Source organism: Cyclospora cayetanensis, unplaced genomic scaffold (genome assembly GCF_002999335.1).
Source record: "Cyclospora cayetanensis isolate NF1_C8 unplaced genomic scaffold, CcayRef3 CcayRef3_contig_105, whole genome shotgun sequence".
NCBI lineage: Eukaryota > Apicomplexa > Conoidasida > Eucoccidiorida > Eimeriidae > Cyclospora > Cyclospora cayetanensis.
In genome coordinates, this window is record NW_020312043.1 from 86,458 (window position 1) to 100,001 (window position 13,544).

Genomic DNA, 13,544 nt, shown 5'->3' on the forward strand with positions numbered 1-13,544 from the left:
ACGTGGGTGTTGGGTTTCTCCACAGAGTGAAATTCGCCTAATACGATAATAATCGGGGCAGCCTATGCTTGTGCTACGGCTTTCTACCATGCGCAACTGACCGTGGATCCTAGTAGTAAGTAGAGGGGTCAGAATGCTCATGTATCCTAGCAGTGGCCCTCTCTCTCACCTCGCGCAGAAACTCCGAGGCGTGAGGGCAGGGAACAAGAGGCGGCAGCTCTTCTGGAAGGGCACCTAAGAGTCATTTTACCCATTAGAGGTTTCTGTAGGGAAATACTTAATTTCAGACTCCATTCAAACTTCGTAGAGTTTATTGCATCCCTAGAAGACGTCGTACTTTCCCTGCCCCCAATCTGCAGAATTCGAATATAAGGAAAAGGGGACAGCTAGTTCATCGGGCTCAGAAACATAGATGCTTCCTATTACATTTGTTACACTTTAACAAACGAGTAGCGTGGAATTGACTTATTGGCTTATCTGTTTCTATTACCTATAAATTGCAGAGTACTGTCAGACTGAAACAAGAAAAAGCACCCTTATTTGTGTCTGTACTAGATACTCTGTCCACTATCTGTGATTGTTCCAAGTGTTCAAAGGATGCAGGTACGCTTAGCTTACCTGTCCTTTCTCTTCTTGTCGGACACTAAGGGTTCCTGGGCAATAGAGGGCGGGAGTCCATTTGAAGAACGCTCAATAACTTTGTGCCAGTTTGTGTAGACTCTGTAGTCAAGATCCACCCTACGGAGACCTTAGATGGAGCGCTGGTGGCAACGCGTGCTTCAACGCAACTGCTCCACCTTCCTTCCCTAGTTGTGGCTGCGGTGGATCGTCAGGTTTCTTATGATTTTCGACTAGGCCACTGGGTAGCTCAATAATCTATTGTCTTTTGGCAACAGGCTGAGGGAAACGAGCTTTGACGACGGAACTTGACGGTAGCACAACGCCTGTTGGCATGGCAGAGGCCCGCCTGCCAGCGGGTGTAAACGCGGTAGCTTCATAGCTGCTAACCAGGCATAATTTGGCACTCAATAAAATGTTTGTGGATGCATTGATGAGGTTGTGCTAACCACAAAAGTATGGCGGCTGTAAGGATGGGCAAGAACTCGAAGATTTCACTAGCCAGTAAAAAGTGTATCTCTCTTTGAACCTCTCCATGTGAATAGAAGTGAGTGTTCCTTGCCAAACGTACGAATAGAGTGCTTTTGTGGTGGCTTTATTGCTGTAAAGGAGCTCATCTGCTAGCAGGGGCTACTACAGTTCGGGCCTTCATACACTTCCTGAAGCATCGGTTAATGTCGAGATATGCTCAACAGAGAGCTTTTGGAGACCTCAGGATGCCACAAGAAGGAATCTCCACATATTTCGGTATCTCAAGAAATACGAAACAGTCTTGGCAGGTGCCACAATGTAGGCTCAAGGCTGCGCTGTCAGTGGTCATCCTTAAGTCTACTTTAGGTGACGCATCAGGTGGCCGCAAGCTAGGCAGGGACTCAGCAGGCAAACAGCTGACCCGTGAGGTTTTTAAAACGATGTCCTACCTAAGGCTTCGCGAGCAAAAGAGCGCACATCCTGCGTCTTTGGCTGAAAAGAAAGTGCCAAGTAGGGATTTAGAGCTTGTGGATGTGCGCGCTGTGTCAACTGGTCGTGACCTACAGTCTCATATGAACGATAAATGGCACAGAGGTAAGCTCTCAACAAGCCCCAGAGAGCCCCTCAACAGCACATTTGCTGTCGTTGGGGTAGGTCGAGTCATATAAACCAGAGCGCAAGCGCATGCAAAGCGCCAAAGAATATGGAAAACGAAACTGAGCCCAACAGTACCAGACTGCTTTGTGAGCAAAAAGGCGAATCAGGAAAATCGGAAGCCCCCCTTCCGGACTGTGGAGCAATGAAGGGGCTACCCAGGATAGAGCCGCAGTGGGCACCTATCAGAGGTCAATTTTGGCGCAGGTATGAGCTCACATTGATGGTGCAGAAACTGCTAGCATTTTGCTGGCACTGGATGTGAGGCTAATTCGTTATCCGAATTGACGCCGAGGAAGGGCATTCTGCCTGTTCACTTGTTAGTGCATTCCCTTGTGCTATGGTGTGCTCACGGGAGGCAGAATGCAAGGATAGACACAGCTGCTGCAATATAATGTCACTTTTAAGCGAGAGTGCTTTCTGAAATCATGGCCTGTTGCTTTTATACTTTACCCGTGCACCATGGTGTAATCCTAGCTATGCTACGGGCGGCGAATGGAAAGAGCACATGCGGCCACAGTGGCGCGCCGGGGAAGCCGGAGTGCTGTGAAGTGCTGAAAAAGCAAAGCTATTGGCCTCCACAAGAGCGTTCAGCCCATTTGTGGTGGGCATGGTACAACTAATGCACAATCAGTGTGAGGCACAGCATAGCTTCAGGTGGCTCAGCACCTGCAATAAGGGAAGACAATCTTGGGCATGCATACCGTCTTCCTGGCTCTGTGCCTGGCTCAGTGTTCAAGAATTCGGTCAAATATTCAGTCGAAAAATAGCAGTAATGGGCAATTTTAATGGAGGAACTCGCGGTTGTGCGAAATGATGACTAGCTGCCAGCAGGCTGGGCACCTGCTGATCGTCCAGCGCACCACAATGAGCTAATCCCTGGGTTAGCCCCAAGCTCTGTTCCCCGGCACAGGAAATTAAGGGAGACTGAGAGGCAGATGAGAGGAATGTTGAGAAAATGCAAAGTGCAGGAAGCGGCCAGCGGCTTTGGGCATGACCCGGTGTTGGTGCAGAAAAAGGACGAAAGATGACCAATATGTGTTAGCTTTTAGTCCCTGAGCAAGAATACTACAAAGCACAAGTATACGACACCTATCAAGGAGCGTCTCGACCAATTACATGGATCAGCAGTCCAATCCACGTTTGATTTCACAGCCGCTTTGTTAAAAAGACTCCTAGTTCACAGTGAGGACAGGCACAAAACGGCTTTCCACATGTGCATTCGCAAACGCAACTGTGCTACATTTAGACTTGTAAATGCCGAATCTGAATTGTAACGGCACATTGATTATAATTTTTATGAGCCTGTCAAGGAGGAATGAATGCCTGTCCTCCTGGACAACGTCTAAGTACCTAGCCGAAGCGTTAAAAAGCGCCTGCAACGCCTATGGCGTGCGCTTCAGCTGCTGCGGGGAAAGCAGTGGAGTGTGGTTTTGATTAAAATTTATTTTATCCTAACAGCTAACAGGTTGTTTCCAAAGCGAGAATATTGGTTGTTAGCCTTGTCACTTAACCTAAACTAAGTAGCGGTGTTCAATGCGAGGAAAGAACCGCAATCGCAGCCTGATGGCCCGTGAAAAATGCCGGCACTGTTTAAGCATGCCTTATTTTACCCTCCAGACCAACCATTTGTCTTGAATCTATATCACAAAGAGTCTTCAGGGCTTTGATAAGCCTATACTGGTTCACTGTCTGTGGCGCCTCCTATAGTACGTATTCCTGTGGGGCATATTCTGGAGACTACCAACGAGGGCGCTGACGCGCTTTCGCGATGCCCTAGCTCACCCAAACACAGCAACACCGTTGCTGTGTTTGGCGATTCATGTTTTATCGGCATTGTGTGAGTCTCACGCTGTTGGCATCCATGCATTCGTTAATGTTGCCAAAATCCAGGATAACTAAAAGGTGAAGCATTACCACGCTGAGGGTGACCTGCTGTGCTTCAAAGGATAGTTAATACCATGCCCCTTGTGCATTCCGAGTTTGCTCTGTAGTGCTGTTCTGAGCAAAGCATATGATCGTGTTCTTTCTGGTCTTGGTGGATTTGACACTTCAGCCAAAAGGCGTTCATAGTGCTTATGGTGGTCTGGGACGCGTCCTGCGGCAGGGGAGTATGCACTGTCATGTCCAGATTTTCCCCCCTAAACTCGGACGTATGGGAGTTCGGATTCTGGTCCCTCAAATAATTGGGACTGATCTGATTCTCGGTCTTATTCTAAGATTGCAGGAAGTCAAGGATCAGGATTGCAAGTAAGTCGCCCTGACTCTGCATGCCCATCTCACCCCTTGATACACTTCTGTCATTAGTCAGGAAGTCCTCCCGTTATTCTTCTCGTATATCTGGAAGCTTCAACTCAGTATATATTTATCACTGATAGGGATCCGAAGTTCCTTAGTGCGTTCTGGCATGCGTTCTTTACCAGTCTAACCCTTGACCATGATCACACCACCCTGGGGCCTATAGACATACTGACTGCACCAAGCGCATTCTCCTGCGGTGTTTGCAGCTTTGTGCATATACAACTCCGACTTTTTTGGCTCGCATTTCTTTCTTATGCTGCGCAGGTGTATAATCCGGGAGTGCACTTGTCTACCGGCTGCTCTCCCGCATCCCTGGTAAACACTGAGGAGCCCCTTTCAAATCCCGGCTTATATTTGGTGGCCCAAAGTCGGCAGTCAGCTTCAGCATTGGAGACATTTAGAGGATAGTTCGCTAGTGCATGCTAATGTATTCGCAATGTTTTTTAAGGGGGACAAGCACGGAATTTTGATTAGCGGCGTTCGGCTGTCTAGTTCGAGTCTCGAAATTTTTTCCTGGTGTATCGGCAGGCTCTATAGGGTGCAATTAAAGGTGACCAGGTAAGCAGTTACCGGCCAGATGGCTAGAATCATTTTCCATCCTGTCCCAATACAATGACCTCCTTCCCCCCTTCCTACCATCTCTCTACAAGCTAGAGGTGCCAGACTTACCAAAATTGCCTTTCTAAAAAGCTTCCAAAGCTTCCCGAGTTTTTCTTGGGATACACCGCTTAGGCAAACGGCGAGCATGAGGGCGGAGGATGCACAGGGAATTGTAGACGTGATGGATTCTAGGACTATTGGGTTCCATGGACACAGTGCACGGAAGCTTATGGTGAAATGTGTAGGGCAACGTCCCTCAGTGGTTGACGATCATTGCTGGTTGCATTGCTAGTGCGATAAGGTGCACCTCTCTTTGGCTAACAATGGAATTCCCTATGAACGGTATGCCTCGCCTTTTTAGTGGCCTCACACATTTCAGTGCCCTTACGACAGCGAGCCATAACGCCGCCGCGTTCATGCTGTTTCGCTCTTCATTCATTTTGATTCAGTGGTTGTTTTCGAGTTTTTGTGTTCCACACAATATTTTTCAAGATGTGTGTGGATTGCGGATTTAAGGTCCGCGCTACCTCAACGACGCGGTGCACCTTCCTCCACGACGGTTGTTTTCCCAACACAGGATTCTCCCAGAAGCATTGGTACTTCCGTCGTTTCACTTTGCTTTTCTCGGACGCATTTGTTTTTGAGCTCTGCCTGTGTCGGGGGTGTTGATAGACAAACAACTGTTGCGCTGTCGCGCGGACTGTTGGCCTCGACACAGATGCACGGAACAGAAGGTGGGGATTTTCCAAATGAAGGACAGAAGGGGTGGAAGCTGAAAGGACTATCCACAACTTAATAAATACCACACTAGGTCTATCTAGCTAAGAACACGTGAACTATTGACATACGGTTTTGTCTACTCGTATTTCTTATATCCGCAGTGTAGCGTCGGCTAGATACAAGCACACGCAATGCTGTATGCATGTACTCTAGATATTATGTGCAACTAACTGTGAATGCCTGGGGCGCAGCTATGCGCACCCTAGTTGGCGTCCTCTTATTTCGGGAAGTCTGAGAGGTGGGGGTAAGGGAAGAAGCTCTTTCTTGAACAATACTCAATAACGGTGTAGTAATTTGTACTGGGCATGGTCACCTTGGACAGAGCGGTACACCTCAGATAGACCTGAGATAAGCCACTGCTAGAAGAAGCTGCTTGTCTACATTGTGGCATCTGCAAACCAAAGTTTCATTTTTCTTCATCTACCGAGTTGTATACCCTCTCCTCTGCTTCAGCTCCCTCAGGTCTCCTAAAGTTTGCTGTGGGGCTTATCTCGGCACAAGCCGATGTCAGGACTTTTATGCATTCTGAGACTGTAGTAATCCTTGCAGGCAGACGGCTTACTCCATAGGGATATATTCACCGCCAAAAGCCTATCCCTTTAACAAACTTTGGGCATGGGGGCGAAAAAAAAACAAGATACAGTTTAGACCGGCTGCTGAAATCATCTAATAACTGCCCATCCTCACAGCCGCCAATTTTTTCTAGGTAGCGAAAGCTCATCGACGCATTCATAAACTTTGTATCGAAGCATAACTCATGCCGTTCTACCAGCTATGGAGCTAGTACGTTCATATAAGCTTGCAGGTTGCCGTGGGCCACCTCAACAGGCGTTGTGCCACATTGTATTTCCATCTTCAGAGGCTTCTAACTCAGCCTGCTGCCAAAGAAAATAATATTCTTGCATGATCAAGTAGATCGATAAAAACCAGACAACTTCTATATGAATATATGACATCTATTTGCTTGCACAGCCTGTGAATGAGCGGGTAACAGCTATGTTGGAGCACGCGGAGCCATCAACTGGAACGCTTCGTCGAAGGCCTCCGCAGACTGGCTCTCATAACCAGGCTCAATACTGCCTAAGTAGTACGTTATTGAGTGTATTCCAAAGAGCTTCCTCTTTCACTTGCTGCATTTCACAGTGTTTCCACACGAGGGGAGGAGAGCTACCATGCAGGTAGTTGCACTTTCAATGCACTCCGAGCTTTTCAAGGTAGCTGCACTTCGCATCTAGCGCACAAGTACTCAACGTCCTCTCTGGGTATATCAAGCTAGCAAGCTACTGCACTGAACATGACATAAGGCAATTCTTTGTTAATTCTCAGTTCAAACTAGGCTAGTGTCGAGTAACGGGTCCAGGAGTAGTTCAGATCGGGACAGACTGCCCTTGTTATTCCTTCATAGCCTCTAATGCTCTGTTTTCTGACGCGAAGTATCAAGGCGCAGCCACCCTCAAGCACAAGCTTGCCTGACTTTGGTGTCTCACGCAGCCGCGAATGGGAGCTGCAATATAAGCATAAGCACCTTACTCACTAGACAAGAAACGACACGCCTCATTTGAAGCGTTTTTATCCCAAACTCCTAGCCACTTCATTGAAGACGTAAAGAGCAGCCTGCTGATGTTTGTTCTCCTTGCTGCCACTCCAAAATCTGCAGACCCAATAAATTAATTTGCGGGGCTACAAGGGATCGCCAAGGAGGCGCTTTAAGGATTTACGGCTTGCTCAAAAGGGAGTTTCGAGTGGTTTGAAGATGGCCTTTGAACATCAAATATCAAGAGCCAAAGGTTTTCAAAAACAAGCACACGGTCAATCAAGATTTCAAGGATTGCAGACACACTGCACGCAGACAAAGGAAAGGCCCATAATTTAGGATTTTGCTCCCTGGAGGTGCACAGTTCTTGCCATCCACCGCAACTGACACCAGAAGATAACCCCTGTGAAAGCTCTGCCTTGCGTAAGGAAGCCCCCGTTTGCATGCCCGACTCTGAATCCTTAAATAGTGGAGCCTCTTCCTCGGAAAACGCCGGCAGCAAAGGGCTGTAATCAAAGCCTAAGGCCCCCATAAAACTCGCCACGATATGATAAATACTGTCTTAAAGGAGAAAGAAGCCGTTGAGTTCCCACGCAAAACGAATGCAAGAACAGGGCCCCGCCTCAGCGCCCCAGTGGCAGAAACCCTTAGGCCGAACACTGAAATCCCCTAAATTCTGAGCTGCCAGTCATAAACCCCGGACCCGACACCTGAAATCTGCTTAAGCTCAACAACAGACGTTTCCGGAAAGCGCTATTTCTCTCGAAAAGCTCCGCTCCGTTCCCCATCTGCTGCATGGAGGCAGTCCAGTCTGTGTGCCCTCCAGCCCCAGTTCCCAAAGCCCAAACCTTCAAGCTTAAACCCCATAAACACCAATTCAGAAAACTGCAGGCTCCGGCCTTTTTTTGCCTGTCTACTTGAGCAAGAGAGCGTACATAAGGAGGGAGGGAGCAGGGGCACCGCCAGTAGGGCCCTCCTTAACAGCAGCGGTTCAAGGAAGTTCCCAGTGTAGATGCAGCAACAAGCGCAATGCTGACCAGCTGCTTGGCGAAGGCTGCGCAGACTTTCCGTGATGTACTGGCGATTCTTCTCCTTGGCGTCCGCTACGACATCAAGGAAATCATAGAGCAAGAGACTCCCGACAAAAGGGATCTTCCCGAGGAGGCCCATGAAATTTCATTGGGGCCTCTGATCGTAGAGGGCCCCTACGACTGTTCCAGAGGGCTGCCTCCTTTTAGCAGTCCCCCTCTGCATGGTAGAATTCCCATACTGGTGAACGGAGGAAATGCCCGAGGAAGAATTCCCTGCGCACCCCCCCAGGGCAAGGTTCGGCGTAAGGGCTGTTCGACGGCAGAAATGCAAGTCATCCTGCTGTGACAGTGTGCACTGGTCCTACAGACGGGCTTCAGATAGGTGTGCCATCCACGCATATGAAAGGTTGTTTGACACGTTCATGTGTAGGCACTGAGCAGCGAAGGCAGGCCAAAGGGCCTCCGTGCCAGGCAAAGAAGACAGCAGCGCGCAAACGGCGCGTTTGGGAGGCTGCAGCTAAGCGGCAGCTGCTGTCTCGGCCTGACTGCGCTACCAAATCACGTGTTACGTAGGTAGTGCTGTGCGTTATCGCCTCGGCCGCCGTAAATGTTTGAGTGCGGTGCTTCTTCCTCGCACGCACGGCAGTACGCCTCTTGCACTTCCCCTCTTAGGGCAACTCCGCCCTCCGTGTTCGGAAGCCTTTTAACTTGAGTGCCGAGAGAGGTGAGAGAAGTAAAAAGGGAAGCGCTATAGTGATTGCCTAGGGTGTTTCCCCAAGCAGCACAAGCTGCAAACAATGGCCTTCACCGGTGCCTGCAGTGCCGCTGTTGCCGTTTCTGTGGACCCATCGGCGTAACCGCAGAAGCCGTTGCCTCCTGCAGCCACTGCCGTGGAGGACTGCAGGAATTCCTCCACTGTAGCACTCGGTCCTAGAGCTTGCAGTGGAGAAAAAGACTTGCTTTGCCCGCTTGGCGAGGCTGGTAAACAGACAAACAAGCGCCTCCGGCGTCGTTTGGCTTTTGAAATAGGGAGTTCATTCCTTTGGGCGGGGAAACTACGAATCTTCGTGCTACGTGGCTATTTAAAAAGGGGGCGTAGGATCGCGAAGCAGGGGAGCTTTGGTTCCGTAGTCTGGGAACTAGCACCTGGGCTTTGCAGTCTGGAGTCTCACGCATTAGGCGGCAGCCTTCCAGCATGAGAGCTCAGGTCTCGAATCTAGGAGGGGGCTTAGCACAGGCTGTCGTGTCGAGTTCAGTGTGGAGGGTCTAGAGGCGTTCTAGCGAGATTTGAATCCCAGCTAACCTTTCAGGGTTGGGGCCTCCCCCTAGCACGGGCAGGAGTTTCGGGTTGGCGGTGGGGAAATTGGGGTGAAATTGGCGACTCTAGAGTCTCTGTGTTAGCAGATGTAACTTGAATTCTGAATTGAAGGTGAAGGGTTCTGGAACGGTCAGGCTGTGTGCACTCCAGCTGGGTGCGCTTTTTTGCAGTCCGAATGTCCGCTATGAACAGATTCGGTTCTAAAAATATGCTGCCGAAAGAAAAGAGAGGCGAAATTGAGGGCGGAATGGATTTGCTTGGTCTGAAACGGCTCAGCAAGACGCGCTCAAGGCTGTAGCAGCCCCAGCAGTCAAGTGTGTGCATCCAAGCCCTTGCTGCACGTGTCTGCTCCATTAGCCCGACTGAAGCCCCTAAAATCCTGATTTAATAATGCCTGTGCAGTCAATTTCAAGTCGCCAACCCTGAGCAAGAGAGCGCATGGTCTCAGTATGAGCCTGGACCAAAGGCTCCGTGGAATCAGCTAAGATTTCGAAGAAAGAGGGCCTCCTCCGCAGCCCTCCAGATGGCAGCCCCCGTCGAAGGGGCTGCTTTTGAGGAGCTTCCGTGGGGGGGGGGCCCCCCCTTGGAGGGGCCCTTTCCGGGGGGGGCCTCGTTTGCTGGAGACCCCCTGACGGTGCCTTTGTTAGGACCCCTGTGCAGCCTTTTGGCCTTGCTTGGAGGGGCGGTGAGCCTCCTTTTCGTGCGTGCCTTTAGGAAGACGCATCCTGCGTTTGTTGCCAAGGTAAGGAACCTCGACCCCGCAGGGCCCTTCCCCTCTTCCGTTCCCCGCCAAATCGTGCGCGCGAGCCTTTGGCAGTCTGCCGCAGCCGCCGGCTGCTGCTCGCTCGTGGGGCTGCATGCAGCAGTGCGAATTGTGCGCTGGCGTCGCTGACGCGTGCAGCGCAAAGGCGCGCACGCTGCCGCTACAGCGGCCAAACGCGGGAGGGAAGGAAGGGAGAAAGGAGGCCGTGAAGCCTCTTGCTGGTCCTTTCCTCGCCCCCTCGCCGTACTGCATCTGCTCTCCCCGTATGTGTGCCGTTGCAGCTATTGGCTGCATGCTGCTTCGTCCTCCCGATCGCAGCAGCTGCTCTCCTGATCTACACGGCACCTCCTCCGGCAGCGCTCAAGGAGGTCCTAGCCGCTGTGAGGACTGCGCCCGGGGGAAGCCTTGCCGAGGAAGCTTTCGCAGAGGCTGCAGCGCACTTGGAGCCTCCAAGAGGTGGTGAGAATGCCGCAGAAAGCGCTCGTAGGGGGGCCCCCCCAGTCTCTTCAGGCTTGCCCCTCGGCAGCATGGAGGCCTCGGAGAAGGGCCCTACTGAGACGCCGACGGCGGACAGAACCTTCGACTCGGTGGCGTTCGCTTGGGGCTTGGTGCTTGCATGCGCTTGGAATTGGCGGCGCCTCGTCTGCCTTGCTGCCGCTTCTCTGGTCCTGCTGAAGGCCGTCCCCAGCCTTCTCTCGTTGGCTGCCCCCGCGACAGCTAGCTGCGCAGCAGCTGAAGCAGTCGCAGCCTCAGCGGGAACCCCTCAGGAGCTCGCGCTGCTGACGCTCGCAACAGGAGCGACAGAAAAAGCGTCTCTTCTGTCGGCTGTGGCGTCACAGGCTGTCCTTTGGAAAAGTCAAAAAGGCCAAAGGCTTTGGACCGGTGCCTTGGCGCTGCAGTTCGTCCTCCTGGCAAGTTATTTGGCCTAACTTCCAAACAAATAGCGTCCTATGAGTCCTCCTGACTGATCCTGCTCTGTCTGTACATACGTACACATATATATATCTATATCTATGTACATATATATATTTATATATACACATATATATCTATGTACATATCTATATTTGTATGTATTTATATGTATATGTTCCGCGGTACTGGCGGTGCACGGGCCGCTCTTCTTTGCCCGTGTGTGCTGTTGCTGCTACTGCCGCTGTTGTTGTTTCGTTGTACAAGCGTGATGAGGACGCCGCTGCTCTTGCTGCTCTTGCTGCAGGTACTGATTCCGTCTGTCGCTGTTGCTGCTTGGCCTTTCATGCCTCCCGCTGCAACACCTGCTGCAGTGTGGGCTTCTGGACCTGTTCTGCCTTCTGGAGCTGCTGCTGCAGCTGCCGCGGCAGCTGCAGCGGAGGATCTGCTGCAGTGGCGAAGCGGCGCTTTGCAGCTGTTACTCAAACGCTTCATGATAGAAGCTCCAGCGGCTGCAGCTGCCGCGGCTCACGCCATCAACCCTTCCTTGCTGCTCTGCTGGGCAATGCTGCTCACTCTCCCCCTTTGTTTGCTGCCTTCTTTTGCCGCCACGAGAGCGACTCTCTGCTGGTGCTGCAGTTACGGTGCTCTCGCTCGCCTCCCCTCTCTCATCGGCATCAGCAGCGATGCAAGGGCCGCCCCCTCCTGGGGGTTCGCGGATGTGCTGCTGCTACTGCTGCTGACAGTCGAAGCCTCCGGCTTGTTAAAGCGGCTGATCGAGCCGCACTCGGTGAGAAGCCCTGTGCGTTTGCTGCAGACGCTCTAGATCCTCGTGATGCACGCCATCCGGTTTCCTGTTGTGTATGTATGTTGTCTATGTTTGTATGTTTTGTATGTTTGTATGTTTTGTATGTTTTGTATGTTTTGTATGCATGTATGTTGTCTATGTGTGTATGTTTTGTATGTATGTGTTTTGTATATATATATATATATATGTGTATGTATCTCTTGTATGTATGTATTGTCTGTTGCGCATATATGCTGTATATGTTTTATATGTATGTATGTTGTGTATGCATGTCTGCCGTGGCTGTATGTGTGTTGTGTATGTATGTATGTATGTGTGTATGTGTGTGTGTATGTGTGTGTGTATGCGTGCACCTTTACGGGCAGCAACGGCAGCAACAGCAGCAGTCGCAGCAGCAAAAGCCAGGGGGAGCTGACGCGCGGTGCCGCCAGCAGGTTAGATCCTTATTAATAGTGACCTTTGCCGTTACTTAGCAGGATGCACGCAAGCAAATGAGGTAGTTCTCATGATGCGATCGGCCAGTGGCTGGGCGGGCTATTTGCCGAATGCTGATGTTCTACTGTTTGCACATGCATCTGAGGATCTCAAAATTCTGCGTAACGAAACCACCAACCTGTGCAGTGACTTTCAAGGTTTCTCATGTCTCGTTATTGAAGTCACCTTTGCGTGCTTCACATAGCGCTGCGTGAAGCACACAGGTCCGTTGCACGGGTCGTATTGTGTGCAGAGAAGTCTGCTCCCCAAAGAGATGCATTTAGTCACCGAAGTGCTCGAGGGCGAAGTCCAGGTGGGCTGCTGCTGCTGCGGCTGCTGACGACGATGGTACTGCAGCTACTGCATGCACACACAAGCCACGTTTTTACGCGTCGTGCTGCCTGCTGCCATGCGCGCTGTCAGTAGTGGTCACACTTTTAGTTGTTCTGCTAAGCGCCTTTATGTCCACGGTGCTTTTTGGCAGGGTTCTGCGTCGTACGGCTTTTGTTCAGGGGACAGCGGCTTCCTTATACCGTGATTTGGATGGCGACGAAGCTGTCGAATTTTTCTCTGTTGATGCTTTCGGGTGGGTTTAAGAGATTAGGCTTGCGGATTGGGTGGGAGGGTCTCACGGCTGAGCGTGTGGGGTGCGTACCTAGTAATTCGGATGACGCGAGGCTGTAGCCGACGAAGCCTTAGGGCGTAGACTCGGTATTTGGCATCGAATTCGCGGCTTTTTGTGCGCTACAGCCGCCCCCAGAAGATACCAGTGGCCGCTTTGCAGCGCCTTGGACGCCGACCGCTCCCCAAGTTGCTCTGAAAGCGTAGGGTTCGCTAATTTAGCGCCTTGCTTGTAACAGCACGGCAGAGCAGCATCACCTCCCGTCCTGTCTTTCTAACCCCCCGCCGAGGTTCCAGCACCGCTTAGTGGGTGGTGGCTTCTGGAGGATCTGCGGCATGCGGGGAGCCTTCATGTGAGTGCAGGGCTTCCCTGGGGAGCTCTCCCTTCCCAAGAAGGAGGGGCCCCCCAGAGGCCTGGAGCAAGCCAGTGTATGTGTTGATCTGGCGCTCTTGGGCATGTTGGCTGCTATGCCTTTTGTTAACTTTTTGGCTTTCTCAAGTACACAACTATGTGGTCCGCAAGTGCTTTTCGAGCACTGGGGGTCGCGGATGTAGCACTCTACATCGCCATCAGCAAATGCGCGTTTTGCGCTGCACTATAGTACGCTTAGCGGCAACAATAAGGCGTGTGTTGCAACTGGTGCTCCCTCCAAAACGGA